General features: G+C 32.3%; 1 long non-coding RNA gene across 1 annotated transcript; it reads right to left on the bottom strand.

Moving 5' to 3' along the window:
• Nucleotides 1-8,116: 8,116 nt before the first annotated feature.
• On the bottom strand, nt 8,117-19,002 carry LOC143253369 (uncharacterized). The gene is made up of 3 exons (XR_013029553.1): nt 18,626-19,002; nt 10,385-10,465; nt 8,117-8,424 (listed from the first exon to the last, which is right to left on the bottom strand). It is a non-coding gene; the product is annotated as an uncharacterized LOC143253369 (long non-coding RNA).
• Between the last annotated feature and the right edge of the window lie 287 nt (nt 19,003-19,289).

Here is a 19,289-nt window from a genome sequence, read left to right as displayed (position 1 = left end):
ATCTGTAACTACAATTCGATGTAAATATGTGTGTGTACGTGTTTAATCTTAACAAGGAGGTATCTGCGATATGCCAACCATAGTAACTATACAAACTTTATTGGTAACCTTCTTTTTCAGCTCAAAGGGTAGAACTAATAAAGGGGAATTTATTAATGTTTAGATAAAATCGTTTCATTTACGATGTAAAACATTTAACCTGTCTATGATTTTACAACCAATTTAGGCAATTTTTACTTTCCCCTAAAATAAAAAAATTCCACAATATTATATAGCGTCTAAACTAGTTTTTCCTTGATATTTAGTACGGAATGTGATAGACTAAATAATTAATTTCAAATACAATAACAACAACTTCTACACCAGAAAGATTTTAATAATTACATCATTATGACCCTAAGTGTAGCATCATTATCGTCAATTGAAAATTTTAGTTATTGTATTTTAACAATTATCTGTTACCTTAGTTTCTACAGTTTTATCCAATGATAATTGTCAGGATAATTTTGTTTTCTCTATAATGAATTAACTTGTAAATAATAAATTATAATCTTTTCAACATTGGTCAATTTCCACCCAGGAAATATATTAATAAACTAGATGTTGGCTGAAAAGTCGTCTAATGTGTTTTGTTTCAATAGTAGATAAAAACAAAATGATGAGTAACAAATATTTTTATTTCTCGCTTTTTAAGTTCATATTTCATGCTATGCTGTATCTTACAGAATGCGTAATTCTTCTCGTGATTCATAACATGCGCGCGTTTTACTAATGTCACAGCAGTACAAATTGCAATGATAAGGGTCACACGTGTGACATCATTGTGAATGTATATAGATTGATGTTTCTCTTTTATATTAACAAGGATGTAAAAGTTAAAGCATTCAAATACTGTTGGCCCGGCATGGCCAAGCGTGTTAAGGCGTGCGACTCGTAATCTGAAGGTCGCGGGTTCGCATCCCCGTCGCGCAAAACAGCAATATATAATATACATGAACATTTATACATTCTTCTCAAGCTGTTTGAGCCCAGTTACATTTGAAAACAAAACGTCTTTATAGTTTTAAAATATTTATTCGATAATTTGCTAGTCTTAGTAACTTCTTGAATGCTGGGTTTGGCTTGGGTTGTTCTGAATTTTTCGCAACGCTGTACGTGGGCTATCTTCGCTAACCGTCATTAATTTAGAAGTTATAGATAAAAGGGAAAGAAACTAGTCAACACCACCTAACGTTAACAATTGGTTTACACTTTTGTCAACGGCAAAACGGGTGAGTGTATGTTTTGTGACAGTAGCTCAAATCTGCAACTACTAAAGCTAAGAGTCAGAATTTACTTCAAAATATATACGTTCGAGTTATAACACCCTCTGGAGGAACTGGCTGGTCTTATACGTCACAGAGAATGTTATTTTTTCGACCTTTGATAGATGAGTTACTGATTACACACAGAAGAGATGAAACGCCAGGTTTTATGTTTTCAGCAACATAATGATGAGTTGTTCCCACGTGGTTGGTTTTATCTGATAATATTTCACCTGGAGAAGAAATATTGTAAAGGTGTTTTCTTTAATAACTTGACTTCTTGGAAGCTGCTAACTAATATGTTTTCGGATTATTCCACGTTATACACACACAAACATATTTATATATATGTTTATAAGAGGCGAAGTGAACAATTACATTTTAGTTTGGGGAAACCCCACATTCACCATAATATTTTATTACAACGTAGTATCCGCAAAAAAGACTTAGAAACTGAACTGAACGACTTAAAGAATGTGGCACTGTATAGAAGTGCCCTTGAGTAGCTTTGCGCGAAATTCAAAACAAACAAACAAACTGTCTAAAAGTTTAGCTCAGACATCATAGATGGGGCTTTTACTGAAGTTCAGAACCTTATTATACTAACCCTAGCCTTCTACCGATATCACATTTTATACCAAAATATTCTCATGAAATCACTAGCCTCTTTAATAACTTGAGCACTCACATTAAATTTTCAAAATAAAATGAACATCTCATTACCTAATCCTAAGAAGATTTTCCTTTCGTCTTTAATATATTTGTCCTGTAACAAATATGTTTTGAACTCTAAGTTTTGACCCTTTTTAAATAGCTTCGATTTAGCAAGAACTTGGTCAAATCTACCGAATATAAGACGTGTGAGTTTTCTATTGCTTAGGATTTTCTGATAGTCATATATAAATGTGGCTTGAAATACTAGCCTCATTTTGACTTTCTTTGCTCTGATAAGAAAAAGCGTTCAGGATGTGCATTTACTAATTTTAAATGATTAAGTGATTGGTCGTTTTTATCATATTAATATTCTCAGTATATATTAGGTTTTCGAGCCCGAGATTAAGTTTTAGAAAGTGGAAGTTCTTGTGTTGAAAGTAGTGTATTGATATGAAATGTTTTGTTTGGAAATTTCTTTTCTCCATTTTTGAATAGAAATTGCTTAAGAAACATTTCTGTAGTTGTTTTGGCGAAGAGAAGTAAATGAAGTTTTAATTCTATACTTCCGATGCTTCTGTTGAAGATTTGAAACTGGTGTAAATTTTAAAAATTTTGCTACTAGTTTTAATAAAAGACAAACGAAAAATATAGATATTTTACCATTTTCTTTGAAGATTTTATGGCCATTTTAAGGCTTTCAGGTTGGTTCGAGGTCAATGGTTTTGTGGTATCCTCGTGAAACAAATATACATGTATATATAAATTTAGCCAAAGCTCTTTTTGATTAATTATTTGAAGTCAGGCCAAAGCTACACAAACGGTTATCTGCGCTCTGCTCATCACGGGTATCGAAACCAGGTTTCTGTTGTTGTAAGTTTGCACATATGCCATTTCTTTTATTAATGTATTTTACTGGTTTCGTAATTTCAAAGGTCACCGTTCAGGAAATAGTCTTACTGAAGCTCTTTAACAGGAAAATACAAAAATACTGCTTTTCAACCACATATAAATGTTTTAAAATACACACTTGCTCAAAAAGGTTGTTACACATTCAAAAAATGTGATTTTTGGTCATTTATACCATTTTAAAACTAAATTCACTTTGTGTATTGCCCTTAAACTTTCAGGTTTTATTTCTCTATTCCCCGCACTACCTGAGTTCATTTTCAGTTGGTTTAATACCTTGAACATGGGAGTGTTCTGAGACTTGTCCCAAACGCGGCATCTGGGGTGAGGTATAAAAGCCAGGGATTTTGGTGTTACATTTGTACCCTACCTGTTGGCGACGCGTTTTCATCTCTGTAAATATTTTAGACATTATGCCAGCTCCTACTTACGTAGGTTTTAGAAATCAGATAGTTGCCTGATATAACGTTGGGTTGAAACATAGCAAAATTGCAAGACGACTTGGTATATCCAGGCAGGCCGTCAACAAAATCCTTAGAAGAGCTGCAACTGTAAGTGTCAGTTCCAACAGATGTCCACGTGCCACTACAATACGCAATTATCGCCGGATCCTCACCATTGCTCGTTGAAACCATACGATGTCCTCCAGGTCGATAGCTTCTGCGTTGCATGCGCAACACATGATCCGGATTTCACGCCGGACGGTTAATCGACCGCTGGCGCAAGCTGGCTACAGAACAAGATGGATGGATGGCCCAGAAACCTAAACTGATAGCTGGACATCGCAACATCAGATTGCATTAGACTCAGCGATACCGTAATCTAACGATCGCACACTGGAATCATGTAGTTTTTGCTGACGAATCCAGATTTCTGCTCTACCCCATTGATGGACGTATAGAAGTGCGCAGGCTTCTTAGAGAACAGCTGAATGATGAAGTGTTCAACCCAACGGTGAAGGAGGCGGCGGTTCAGTGCACGTCTGCGGTGCATTCTGTTCTGCAGCTGTCAGACAATTGGTCATTCACGATGAAAACATCTCTGGTGTTGTGTATCAGGATATACTGGATCGCCACTTACCGCCATTTGCAAAAGGTATTTTCCAGGACAATGCATCGACTCATAATGCTCGCATTGTGCAAGATTTCTTGCAACAACATGGGGCATTGGTCGTTGAGAAACCACCTCTAAGCCTAGATTCCCACCCGATAGAGCATCGCTGGGATTAACTTGACCGTGCAGTCAGGAACAGGTACGATCCCCGTACAACCCTACAGCAGTTATGCCAAGCAATGACTGACGAGTGGAATAGAATTCAAAATCAAAGACTCATAACGTTATTTGAGAGTATGCCACGCCGCCTAGCGGACATTATTGCAGCACGCGAGGACCACGCACATTATTGAATTAAATATTCTGATAAGAATGTAATTGTTGCACGTTTACTGAAAGTTTCAGATTGACACTAAATATTTTCACAAAATAATGGTCTTATTTGACTTAGAAGTGGAGAAAAAAATTCCATTTCTGGTGGTACAGATCTTAAATTCTACAAACATTTCCATAAAAAAGATATAATCATGAAATATTACACGAATGTTCAAGTTATAAATATACTTACCAAAGAAAATTGTTTGTTCGTTTGTTTTTAAATTTTAATATCATATGTAACAACCTTTTTCAGCATGTGTATATACGTGTGCTTTTCAAATGTACATACATATAATAAAGTCCATGTATAAGTTTAGTACACCACAAATGTTCAAAAATAAGTAAACTTACTCAATATACTTTATTTTTTAAATCAAAATATTATTCTAAACATAGTCTTTCTTCATAATTATAGTAGAAATAGAACTTAATTATTTTATAATTTCGTAGTTTTGCTTACTATTTATTTTCTTTAATTATTGATACGTAGGGCTGTTCAAAAAATACGCGGACTGTTTGTATTGCGCGGCTCCAGTTGGTTCCAGGGGAATCCACTTGGTGTCGCTAGGTTCGCACAGATCAGCTGATTACGACGCCATTTCCCGATTGCAGATATCTTCATTTGTGTATTAGCTACGCGGGTTTAAGTGAAGTGCGATTTTTCCGTTTGGCGGATTTCAGAATGAATGACCTGAAGGAGCAACGACTTGCTGTGAAATTTTGTGTTAAACTTGGACAATCTGCGACTGAAACTTTTGCTATGCTTAACACGGCTTACGGTGATGTTGCTATGAACCGTACGGCATGTTTCAAGTGGCATGAACGTTTTAAGGATGGTCGACAGTCCATTGAAGATGATGAGCGTCCTGGACGTCCTTCCACGTCAACTGACGACCCACACGTCGACCAAATCAACACCCTGGTGCGGGCAACTCGACGTCTGACTGTCAGGAAGCTTGCTTAAGAGTGTGGGATATCAGTTGAATCTTGTTACGAGATTTTGACCGAAAAATTGAAGATGCACCGCGTTGCTGCGAAATTCGGCCCTCAAAATTCGTGAGTTTTTGGCCAAACACTCGATCACTGTTCCACCCACCCACCCACCCCACCCCTACTCACCTGACCTTGCTCCTTGCGATTTTTTCTTGTTCCCCAAACTCAAAAGATCCTTGAAAGGAAGAAGATTTGAGACGATTCCCGAGATTAAGGCAAATGCGACGAAGGAGCTGGAGGACATTACAAAGGAAGCGTACCAGGACTGTTTCAACAACTGGAAACACCGTTGGGATAAGTGTGTGCGTTGGGGAGGAGAGTACTTTGAAGGGGTCCCAGACCTGTAACTTCTAAATAAAGTACATTTTGTTTTATGACGTCAGTCCGCGTATTTTTTGAACAGACCTCGTATATGTTTTCATGATTTCACAATTCTCACCGACTTTACACAACCAGTTTTTTTTTTCTGCACACTTAATACAAGGTATTTGAAATTTACAAAATGTTTTCCGAAAAATAATCTTTTGTGATTTGTATTACATTCTTAAAAAGGGAAAACATTAAAATACAGTTCTATTGGAACTTTAAATGTTTGCAAGATTCATTTAAAACTTGTTTACTGGCATATGGTGGATTTTCTTCGGGGAATCTAGCATGTAATTTATGTAAATAAACCAATAATTTTAAATTATGTATTTTAGGTTTAATTGCAATCCTAAAAAAGTAATAAGTTTCAAAATGCATAAATAATGGTCATTTGTGGCCAACCGGTGAAACGAATAATTTCAGGAAAACGATGAATTTACATTAATTTCATGTTAGATAGTTCGTAATTAGCTCATTATATGGCAGTAAATATTTTTATGAATATATCTTGATAAAATATAACATTCTAATAGAGCCATATTTTCATGATTTCCCCTTTTGGAAATGTAATGTAAAACATAAAAATTACTTTTCGAAAAATTTTAAATTTTTTTGGGATCACAGTGACACAGCAGCTGCTGTGTTTGCGTATTTACGATGTTAGGTATCTGGTTTCGATACACATGGTGGGCAAAGCAGAGTTAGCCATTTGTGTAGCTTTGTGCTTAACTTCAAAAATAAATCACTCAATTAAGTTTTTGTCGGCATTTTAAATAGCTAGTTGTAAAAGGGTAAAAGAAACTGTTTGTGTGAAACCAGTAGAAACTGTGAAAACAGTTAATAAGACTTACAGAGAGAAAAAAAAAAGGTCCGGTATAGACAGGTGGTTAAGACACTCGACTCGTCATCCGAGAGTCGTGGGTTCGAATCCCCGTCACACTAAACATGCTCGCCCTTTTAGCCGTGGGGGCGTTATAATGTTACTGTCAATCCCACTATTCGTTGTAAAAGAGTAGCCTAAGATTTGGCAGAGGGTGCTGATGACTAGCTGCCTTCCTTCTAGTTTTACACTGCTAAATTTGGGACGGCTAGCGCAGATAGCCCTCGTATAGCTTTGCGCGAAATTCAAAACAAACCAAACCAGAGAAGAAAAAGTAAGTAATGTAATAAATTAGAGGATAAATAAATTATATATTATAATATATTATTATACGGAAAAGAATGATTAGAACAACATTTTGATTTAAAAACGAAAGTATATTGACTAGTTATATATATTTTTAACATTTGTAATGTACTTAGTTTATACATAGACTGTATTATACATAACAATATTTAACGTAAATATTAATTTCTCCTGGGTATAAACCTATAATGTTTTCTCATTTTTAGATTTTAAGTTTGCATCAATGAATATTAAAATAAAGAACTAAAGTTATTAATGTTAAATTATTTTTTAAAGTTGATGAAATTTATCAATATCAATTCACATCCAACTTAAATTTAAAACTAACTGCACTTTGGGTAAGTGACAACCGAAAGGAAAAACTGTTAATCATCTGGTTCATCAGAACATGTAATGTAAGACTGGCATAATAGAAACTCTAGCTACAGTCCTGCAACTGAGTTAAAGTTTATATATCTGAGACTGTAAAACATATTTGTCTCCTTTACTTATTATTAAAATATAATAGAAAAGTACGTTCATCAACAGCTCCCTAAAGTCAGAGTGAAATCTGAAATCATTTACAAAACAATGGCTTGACATTCGACAACAATAGTTTTAAGATTGTATATTCAAATTTCAACATAAATTCAGTATGTATAGACACATGTTTCAAATATAAGTACAATAATTATAAAGGACGTGATTTCCGGGACTCACTCTGTAGTTGATCAATAATTTGTGTGTCAGTAGAGTTTCTGTTTAATTAGGGCATACGATTATTATTATGTTTCTCCAGCAATTTGTCCAGCATATAGGTCCATAACTCGAATTCCGTTACAATAAATTTAATCTCTAACATTTCGGGCTGTGAGTGCGTTATAAGAGTGACGGTGAAATCCTATAATTCAATTATAGTAGCTCACGTGTTTGTTACAGGTGTTGGCGAGCTATTGCTTGTGTTACTATTGTTGAATTTCGTACAAAGCTAAAGTTATCTCTGCTATCCGTCCCTAATTTTGAAATACGAAAACAGAACATGAGTTATTCTTGACTAACGAATAGTGATATTAATCGTTGATGTTCGATGGCGGAGTTCGAACACGTGACTGTAGTCCACTAATCACCAGGACATGTCAGATAAACTCTTGTACAGAGTTGAACACAAATAACACCATTAAGAAAAAATGAAAGAATAGAAAATCCGTTTTACAGAAAGTAATAACAATTTTCGCTTTTAAACTAAGTTTCTCTACTGGTACCTCAGTGGTAAATCTGAAGACTTATAATGTTGAAACTGAGCTTTATTGCCGGTGGTGGAGACAGCACAGTTAGCCCATTGTGTAGCTCTATGCTTCACAACAAACAAACAAAAGTAAAACTGCATTTTTGTGTTCATTGCATAATATTCAAACATAAATATTGTTTAACAGCGCCTTAAAGTATGTTTTTTAACACTCGCGTCACATGTTCCTGAAACATTTTTTTGTTGTGGCGTCTGTTGGAGTTTTTCTTCAATTTCATCTGGTTTTATATAAGAATATTCAAAATTGTGGATATTTCACATAATTCCGGTTTATTTCTCTCCGCTTTGAAATTATAATACTAAAAAAAAAAAAAGAAGAGATAATTTTGCTGAATATGTTTGTAGATATAGCTATAACTCGATATACATGTTTAAAACATTTAATTAGTATAAAAATTATTAGTACCATTGCAGATTTTCATTAGACGAAATCGTGATAATAAATGTTAGGTAAGTTGAAGTGTTTCTAAACTATAACCCGCCCAACCATTTAACTGTAAACTTAAAGGTTAAAACACTACGATTAGGAGTTCGATCCTATTGGATGGCTCTGTACCTGACAATAAATAAATCTAACCAACAAGAATATTATACTGACCCCAATAAACATATTAAAAGTGGTATTACAACTGTCGCAAATAGAAATGAAAGTATTGTCATCTCTATTATTACGGGTACTGAAATGAAAATAATATTATATTTTTAACATTTTTATTGTTAATGAATAAATATTTTCATTATAAAGTGTTGTTACTATTATTTGTTTAGAAAAAATATATATTAATAACGTTTCAAACCGCACCATTTTCATAATATTTAACTCCTCATCACTGCACATTAACCTTTGTATTGTGAGAACGTATTATTCAAATCGCTATGAAATATAAACATATTTTTAAGCAACAATCAGAAAAGTCGGAGAAAATTTGCAAGAAACTCTGAGAACAAAAATAACAAAAGTGAGAATACGGTTAACAAACCAAAGAGAAAAATTAAATCTTAAAGATAACTGATAAAGAACATCGAAACAACAACCAGTCAAACCAGTGTTTAAAAAAATCAAATAGAATCAGGGATACCAAAGAATAAAATTATAACAAAATCATTTGTGTGAATAGAAGAAACATATATCACATATATACGAGGGCTGTTCAAAAAATACGCGCAATTCAAACAGTCCGCGTATTTTTTGAACAGACCTCGTGCATCAGCTAAGTGTTGTACTTCGATACTTAAAAGATGGGAAGCCAATTGAAAGCTTTTTAACCTTTCTGGAATTGAAAAACTATACCAGTGAGGAAATGGCACACCAGGTATTGCAGTACTTACGTAAAGTTGCAAACTTAATTTCTCATAATATACGGGTAAGTCTTACGACAATGCTGTTAACATGTCTGGGTCTTATAAGAGGATGCAGCAAAAGATCTTAGAAGAAAATAAGTGTGTCATATATATGCCTTGAACAGCCATTCACTAAATCTGGTAGGCTGAAGTGCTGTTGACTGCTGTCAAATGGTAATTAATTTTTTATCTGCAATGCATTTGCTCTATATTTTTTTTTCAGCCTCAACCAGCCAGTGGAAAATCTTTAAAGCTTATCTTGGAAATGAAAATGTTTTAAAATCCCTCTCTGATACCAGAGGGGGGAGACATGCTATAGCAACAACAGCAATTCTGAAGTCTTTCTTTAAGATTTTGAAAGTTTTAGAATGCCTAGTTGAAGACCAGTCACAAAAGGGAGACACTAGAAGAGAAGCAGACAATATTGCAAATAAGATGCAAGAGCTAGAATTTGTTTTTATGTTGATCATGTGGGATGAGATTTTGTAAAAGTTTCATAAAGCAAGTCAAGTTCTGCAAAATGAGGATGTGAACTTAAAAACATACAGGTCTTTACGGGTCATTACCTGATCAACTATGCACTTTAAGGGATGACTTTGAAAGATATAAAGCAGTTTCAAAGGAAATACTACCAGATGTTGATTACAATGCAGCATAAACTTCCAAAGGTGTCAGAAAGAAGGTACTTAATGACGGAGATGCTCAAGAAGTAGATCTGAATGCCAGAGATAAATTTCATATCACCACCTTTGATACACAATTGTTGACAAACTAGAAACCAATATAAGAGGAAGAAGAGAGGTGTACAAAGAAATAACAAACAAATTTTCTTTCCTAAGTGATGTGTCAAATGATGTCAATTCATCTGCTAAAACTAAAAGGTACTCTCAGTGTTCCCAAAAGGTAACTGATACTTACACAGAGGATTTGGACACTAATCTCTATGCCGAGCTTCATCAGTTCACTCATACATGCGTCATAAGTTCAGTGCAACAAAAACTGTAAAAACAGATTCAGTCATGTTGAACTTTATAAAATAATTTCAGGAGACAAAATTGAGTGTGCATTTCCAAACGTAGACATTGCATTGCATATATTTTTAACATTAATTGTCACATATTGCAAAGCTGAACATTCATTTTCTCAACTCCAGCATATTAAAAATCCCAACATAACAACTATGCGATAAGACAGGCTGGGTGCCTTGTTTCTGCTAAGTATAGAAGCAGATTTGTTATGCCAAATTAGTTTTGAGGAATTGATCAAAGACTTTGCAATTAAAAATATCTGGAAGAAATTGTTTTAAAATTTAAATAAATATTAAGCTGTAAGTAAATAATTTGCTTACAAGATTTTAAGTTCAAAGTGAGATATTGTTAATATTAAAGTGAGAATATTTTATTAAAAGGGTTTTGAATAAATTTTTCATTTTTGTTAACATCAAAGTGAGAATTGTTAAGTCAGAGTGAAAACAAATATACAGTAAAAATAATTATTTTTAATTATCATTAATCAAAGAGGTGATTTCTCTCATCATTTCTAAATAAAAGGCCTTAGTCACTGCTTGATTTTGATCCATACTCAATCTGTTAAATGAATAAAATAAAAAAAGTGTTTATTTAATATAGTTGTGGGGTCTGGCCTGGAAGAAAACTGAAGAAGGGTTATAAATTTGCAAACTTTTATTTCACTTTCAGCACTTAATGTCTTGTCAGTTAAGCAATGGAGGGGTCACGGGGGGCACCATTGTTGGGCTGTACTTAGGGCATCAGTTGCCCTTAATTTGGCCCTAACTATACTCCAATTTTTTATTGATGAAGACATGATAGCTGTCTCAAGGAACTTAGTTAACCATATTCATGATGATTTTAAGTTTTTATTTAACACAGTCATAATAATTGCCAAGGAACAAGTTATTCTATCACGAGTTAGAAAAAGAAAAATGTCAACTTATCATATATATGGAAGAGAAATTGTTGATAATTATCATAACTATAGTGATGTAATCAGTCAAATAGACTAGTATATGGAAGTGACATATGACAAGGAGTGTAATGTAATCAATCAAGTAGACTAGTATATGGAAGTGACATTTGACAGGGAGTGTTTAGTAAATATAAAAAGTATCACATACAGTAAAGAACAACATGAAAATGAAATCACAAGAGCTCGTTAAGTGTTAAATCTTACAAAATAAACTAACTATTCCTGTCTTCTGAATGATGTTAAACGTTTTATAAAGTTAAGAAACACCGAGATAAATTTATTCAATCAGTATTTATTAGAGGATTGGGCATGGCAGCATTGTTACAGCTAATTGTCTAATTATCAAATTTATAGTTGTGCAAATATGTCTGTTCATACTGATTATTGAATAAATAAATAGAAGTGAGTGAATACAATTTCTAATAAAGAATTGAAAACCAGCAATGCATTTGAAAAAAAAATATAAATAATTTAGTTATGGGTTCAAAGCCACAGTGTTTTAAAGTAATTATTACAACAAAAGTATTAAAATTTTTCAAAGAATAGTCATGAGCTCCAATGCATAGGAGATGTTGGGTGAGTGGTTAAGCTTGCATTAACAGTAATTTTTAGTTGAGTTAAAAAACTACAACACATAACCACGATTTTGTGTTATGATATCTAAAAAGGATAAAACTGACAGAACCAGTATGTATAGCATTTATAATGAAGATCACACTGAAAGATAAAAAATAATCAGTATATGATTATTGTTATCACAGTTATTAGGGTGATAACCGTGATTTATTTTAACCACTGAATTGTGAAATACATGTAACCACTGTGGAGCACATGGTGAAATACTACAATACCAAATGACAATTACTGTATCTTTGGTTTGAATAGTTTAGAAACAAAATTTATGACAGATTGATAATCATATAAAATGTAGTGGCTTTTTCTGCAGAAAAACAGAAATTGCAAATGTATTGCTTCTGCTCTCCTAGAAATTGCAGGCTTACAGAAGAGTAATATCCAGAAGGTATAAAGCAGATACTGAAATTAACACTTACATAACTAGTTTTGTGTATTTAACATGAGCTTGTAACCACAGTGTAAATATGAATGTATATGCACCATAACAATGATAGTACCTGATGTGGATTCACAAAACTTTGCATACAGTAAACACTACAAGTCCTTTGTAAAGAAAAACAATCAATATTTTGAATTAAGTAGTTTCACTAAACATTTGTCCATACAGATATGGAGTAAAAGGGTGGTAAATGGTCCAAATGCTAAATGATTTTTATGTTAAATTAAAAATACTTTTCTTTATCTGAAACTTTTCAAACTTTGATCTTTAAAATTTTCTAAAATGTTTTTTTGTTCTTTTTTAGAAAAACTGTATTGTTTCTCTTATTTTATCTACCATAACATATACTAGGTTGGTGGATTTAACTGACCTTGTTACCATCATACAATATTATAAAATACATCTAAATTATCCTTTTCCTTCTTGAATGACAGACAGTTGTAACAGGGTATTAGAACTATTTATTTTAAATACCTTATAGCTTGTAACAGTATAGAGATACTTTACTTCATTTTATTGTTTATTGCCCCTTGAATGGTGCGTAACTAGTAATTCTGTCACACAAGTTGTAAATCCCTAAATAAATATACAATGAACATTAACATATAAAGTTATATAATCCACGAGCTACTTACAAGCATATTCTATTAAGAAGAACCTCGTTTATTCTTTATCTCATAAGTTGCTATTTTTACATTTTATTTACTGTTATAATAGTAAATAAAAACATGGAATAATGTACACACCTTGGTTTCTCTTTGAGTTTCGCTGTTAACTGTCATAAAACTTAAACTTACTTTTTTATATATTAATGGTATTGATACAGTCAATAACGTTTTTATGTAATTAAATAATGCAACTAAGAACACAGAATCACAACACGCTTAAAACACTACCCTATAAATACGATAATGTTCTGGCTTTCTAACTATGTAATAATATCCTTAAAGAAATTTAGCTAAGCTCACTAATGTAATTTGTAATTTCATATGACAAAATTGACAGTGCTGTGTAAAAAATTAAACTTGATCATTTGATAGATTAAAATTTTAGCTTTATATTGGGTATAAATAATATTGTGTGAAACATTAAAGAGAACTATTGGCATTTATGAAAGATGGAATACAACAGGTAAGTCTGAGTATCTACAGGGTGGCCCATAAGTCTCTACCCATCCATATATCTTATATATCCAATGTATCTGTGTGGTGTCCCTCATTCTCGGTGCATATTATGTGATGCCATGTTCTGTGAGACATTTTTCTCAACATAGCAGGTGCAATTGTTCCAAATGCTGCAGTAACAGCTACCTTCAACTCACAGTAACAGCTACCTTCAACTCATCATTAGTATTATAACGTTGTTTACACACAACATATGGATGGGTAGGGACTTACGTGCCACCCTGTAGTTTATGGTTTACAATAATAACAGAGCAATAAAACTTATATTTTGTCTGTACTATAATGATCAATCTATGTTACATTTCTTATTTCTTGGAGGGGTGTTCAGTAAATTAGAAAAGTGGAAAGACTGAGAGATCAAATGTCACAATTCTAATACCAGAAGAGATTGAGAATTTATAATTATTTCTTTTTGAGAATAAGAACTTAAAACTTACATAATATTAAAAATGGGTTTGCTAATTATGTTTTTATACCAAGTTTATCTGTGTATATTGATAATAAAGTCACTGATTTAAAATCTTAACATAACTGTAAAACACTATCACATGTACACTTAAAGCTACATGATGCAAAAGGGCTAACAAAATAGATATCTTTACACACAATCACTACAAAAGTATTACATGTTCTCCAAGAACATTCAATAATGACATTAGAAGGCAAATTTTCCTTTAATTATCACAATTTTTCTGGTTTTCTAACTTTTCGTTGTCAGAAAGTGGGTCCAATTGACCAACATTGTATAGAGAAAAATAACATAAAATATAAAGTTTTACTAAACTAAAAACAATTGTATTTGAAAGGATTTGGAGATTATGCAAATTAAATTTTAGATTTTTATATGAAGATTATTTTTAATCTCAACATTTAAATTACTTTCCACATAAATTAGTGACAAAAGTACTAAATATAAGTTTGTTAAAAATACTTCACAAAAAAAAACATTTTTCTACATGAAATACTTAACTTACAATGTTTACTTAAAGTCTGTCAAACTTTTTGAAGATATATTTACTACATTAAATGTCAGTAGTACCAAAACTATAAACGAGTAAAAACAACAATTGTTAAACATTTCAACAATAAATCAGTGCACAATGACTTGTGTCACTTTATTGCTTATACTCTAGAATACTGCCATGAAACTGGTTAAACATTTGAACTATAAATTAGAGTACCATGACTTTAACTTGTATGTATTGTTAACATTTAAGTAATTCAAGTTCAAAACCAGTTCCATTAATCAAATATTAGCGTCAGCACATACGTTATGTGGGAATTGTTGTCAAGGATACTACACGTTTTTAAGTCTTTCACTACATGTAAAAATACTGTATAAACACTAGTAATGTTAACATTCAACAAGTGTGAAGCTTCTGAAAGAAATGAGAAGTATTCTTCAAAAAGTAAACATTCAGTAACATACATGGTGAACACAGTATGGTTGAAATACTATTATGATACACTCATCTAATTCTTGAAACTGAGGAACTAGATACAGCATGTAGTATTTAAAAATATAACAGACCTATTCTTAATGTGTTATGGTAAGTGCAATTAATTATAATCACACATTGCTAGCATTTACATCATAACAACCAAAGTAAACCTGATATTGAGTTAGTTAACAATACTGACAATGAAAGAATTAGTTACTTCAGAGTTGCTGACATTTTAATAAAACTGTTACTCATTCAGTTGACAAGACTGACATTTAAGAATTTTTAAGAATTTAGAAAACAGCATGACAGAAAACTAGTGAAAATTAGGTGAAAAGGTTAATAAAAACAATACTGGTTTTCAGATGGAACAAGCCTGACCGGAATTAAATTTCAACCCAGAACTAAACCTGAACACAAATATACTTTGTTAAAGTACAAACAGTTATCAATGTTACAGACATGTCCTGCTGTTTATAAACATGTAGGCTGCAGTGGAAATCATCACATTTCCTAGTGTAAAGATGAAAATTCTGCTTGCAGTTATTGTAAATAAACAAAGAAAAGATACAGCAAATCACAGAGCTTGTCCCAAATACTGGATATCAAACAGCAAAAATCTAACATCATAATATCAAACCTACACAAGCTTGAAACAAATCAAACACACAAGACAGCAGCAAAAACTGCACACAGCACAAACAAATATCAAAACTGACAACTTAAACCACACAGAACCCAGAAACACAGACATACGTATGTAGAAGCTGTGCACTCATCAAATAAAAAGCAATGAAAACAAAACAAAAAAAGCAGGTAAAAATAAGAATACTACAGAAAAACACCTAAATAAAAACATAAATTTGACAAATAACCAACACTTAGCCTCTTTCATTAACCCTATCTTAGAAGTCAAAAACACCTTTACAGGGTTCATCTAAGAACACTAGAACTCCCAGAAACAGATAACATCACTTTACTATTTGAAATAGTAAAGAACCATTTTACACAGATAATCCCATACTTAATAAGAACAGTCATCATTTTTTTCTTGTTTAAAACCAAACAATCACCCATTACCAGAACTTACTACACTACCTCTATCATGGTATTAAAACGTGTAAATATTTATGGAGTATTTCATGCAAAATGTATATTTAATATACCGCTAATAATATTTTAACATGATGAACTGCTAGTAAACTATTTGAGAAGTTTCATGCACGACCAAAATCTTAATTAAGCAACTCACTATAATTTTTGTCAACAAATGTGGCATCACAACATTGTTTATAATTCAAATTTTAATGTTGTAATTTCTTAATTAAAAATAAAATATTTAAAGTAATGCTAAAGATGATTTTGTAAACTATATGACATACATATCTTCTAGTTCTGTTTACATTTTATTACACCTACTGCATAATATATACAGTGATTAAAGAATTATAAAATGAACTTTTAAAGATTTATGAGCTGGAATAGAAATTATTTCACCTTTTAGATTTGCTGAGATATCACTATATCTTTAAAACTTACCAGGGTTGTCCCACTTACCACTCTATTGTTTTGGAACTTCTTGTCTTCTTACATCAACTTTCTTCAACTTTAAGAGCCACAGTTAGTTTGTGTGATAGGTGTGCAGAAGAAACATGTAATTTGACTGGATGAGTCTATTGACTAAGTCATAGTTATGGACAGAAATCAGATTTTTTAACCAACACACAGCTTGGTTAGAATGTCAGATAAATTAAAGCTGTTTTTACAGTATTGTCATTTCATAATTTATTCTTTTTGAAAAACATTTTTGAAATCTACTAAGATTAATTTTTCTTCTTCTCCCACTTGAGGGAATAAAAAAAGATTGGTAACTATGACTCACAAATACACATCAGTTTTCTGATTTCATAAGTACCAGAAATCATTTTATACATATTTTTTTTATTTACTATTCTATGTTTTATAAAAAATAACTAAGAATTAAGCATTCATAAGTAAATAGAAATAATATATACATTTATACTTTTAATAAGTGCATACATACTTTGTACATTCTAACCATCCTGGAATGATGACATATAAATACCTGCCATATTTATTAGATCAAACTAGACTTCATACAGAGCCATATCATAAGCATTTTATTACATTAGATAATTCTCATTTCAACCACTGCACAATAAACAAACTAATAAATGCTATCTGACTGTGCTCTAAAAGCCAGGATTATGATAAATTCTTGGGAAAGGTTCTGGTAATTGTGTCACAAGTGTTTGTGTGTTAATGAAGTGTCTGTATTACAACACCATGTAAATAATCTAATAACAGAAGTAATGATTAATTGCTTAATGTATGGCAGTTTCTACTTCAGCTGCTAATGTAAAATAAACATAGGAAAGAAACATGAAAATGTCAGAAGTAGAAACTCTTAGAGAAAGTACTTTGGAACTTTGTGTTACATACTTAAAAGGATATAGCAACAGCACTTATATTTTTCTTGCATTTTTGAACCTTTAAAGTTTTATAATGATTATGAAGTTGGTAAAATTTACTGATCCCTTGTAGAGTTAGGACTGACATGAAAAAATTAATTTCAGTTTAAGAGGTTTTATAATTATACAAATAATATATGAAAATTATATTTAATCTTAACATCAAAATCACTTTGCACTCAGATCGGTAAGCACTTCAATTCTATACATTCATCAACAAACTGTTAGTAAAATAATTTAAAATTCCAATATTCTTATCCACAAAAGACATGTAATGTTTAGTGACAGCTTACAATATTTTGTGAAGATATACGAAACAAGTTATATTATGACAATTCTATAACCCACCAAGAAAAGGCTGTGGCAAAATAAGTTTAAAAGTGAAAAGATGTTCAATATATAATTATTGTGAACAAAGGTGATAACAATTATGTTTAATCAATCGCTTGTTAGCTCTAACTTTCGAAAGTGTCTGCAATGTCCAACTTAGAATTAAAGTTTAGAAGAAGAACTTTAAATGTCTCATGAAATTTGTTCTGTAAGTTCAAGTTCTTACCTAATGAACCACTTTTGGATCATCTTTTTCAAAAGAACTGAAACATGGAAAACACAATGTATAATCAGTTTGACACAAAGGTATTTTTGTATTTAGTTTCTCCCTAGCCCTCACCGTTGCCTTAGTTTAAAACTTCCGTTACAGCTGAGTTAATAGTCTTAACAAATATGCCAGCCGCTATAGTATTTAAATGTAAAGCATCCATACCAAAAAGCTCCCTTCTTCCACAGAATTGATCCTACAAGTCCAATCAACCAGCTGATTTGTTCATCCTTTCAACTTACTAACCTACACCTAGCACTTAACCCTATTGGCCTACCTATAGTTAATTCTGTAGTTTCCTAATAAAACGTTATAGCCTTTATTTTAAGTTTAAATGCCTGTATCAACCCCATATATTTATCAATAAATACCTCTGACCTACCTATTCCATACATCATCAACTTCCACACGCGCCGAACCGAATGCCTTCATCACCAAGTCCACCACCTCTTCTATCGCCTTCTCTCAGTGGTACAGCACAATGTTTCCGATTACCTTGGTAGGGAGAGTACATAGAGTTTATTGCTTGCTTTTTGCCCAACTTCTACACCAACAATAACATCTGCTCCAAATGTTAAACAAATTAAATTCACATAATGTCATATAAAATAAAGCTTTCATTTATACATGTCGATTTATTTTATTATTAAGATTTATCTTCTTCTTTTGTGTCTTGCGAACAACAATCATTTAAAAGTTAAGCCGATGGTTAAGGCTCTTGACTTAATCTGTTGGTCGCGGGTTCATATCCCCGTCGTATCAAACATGCTCGTCCTTTTAGTCGTGGGAGCGTTACAAAGTAACTGTTATTCCCATACGCCCGATAGGACGCGGGAACTGAACTCTCTCTTCTAAGTTTGAAGACTATTGCAAGAAAGTTTATAAAGTTATCGGTCCATGTTAATTTTCTGTTGAATGTGATGCCTGGGAATTTAATTGTAGGGAAGAATGGAAGCTCTGTGTCCAGCATTTTTAACTTTGACATTTGGAATGGATTTTTTTTTTTTTCGTGTGGTTTTTCGATTGAAGAATATGGCTCGAGTTTG

Source organism: Tachypleus tridentatus, chromosome 6 (assembly GCF_004210375.1).
Source record: "Tachypleus tridentatus isolate NWPU-2018 chromosome 6, ASM421037v1, whole genome shotgun sequence".
Lineage (NCBI taxonomy): Eukaryota > Metazoa > Arthropoda > Merostomata > Xiphosura > Limulidae > Tachypleus > Tachypleus tridentatus.
Note: the sequence above shows the minus strand (reverse complement) of the source record. Positions and strands in the feature narration are given on the sequence as shown.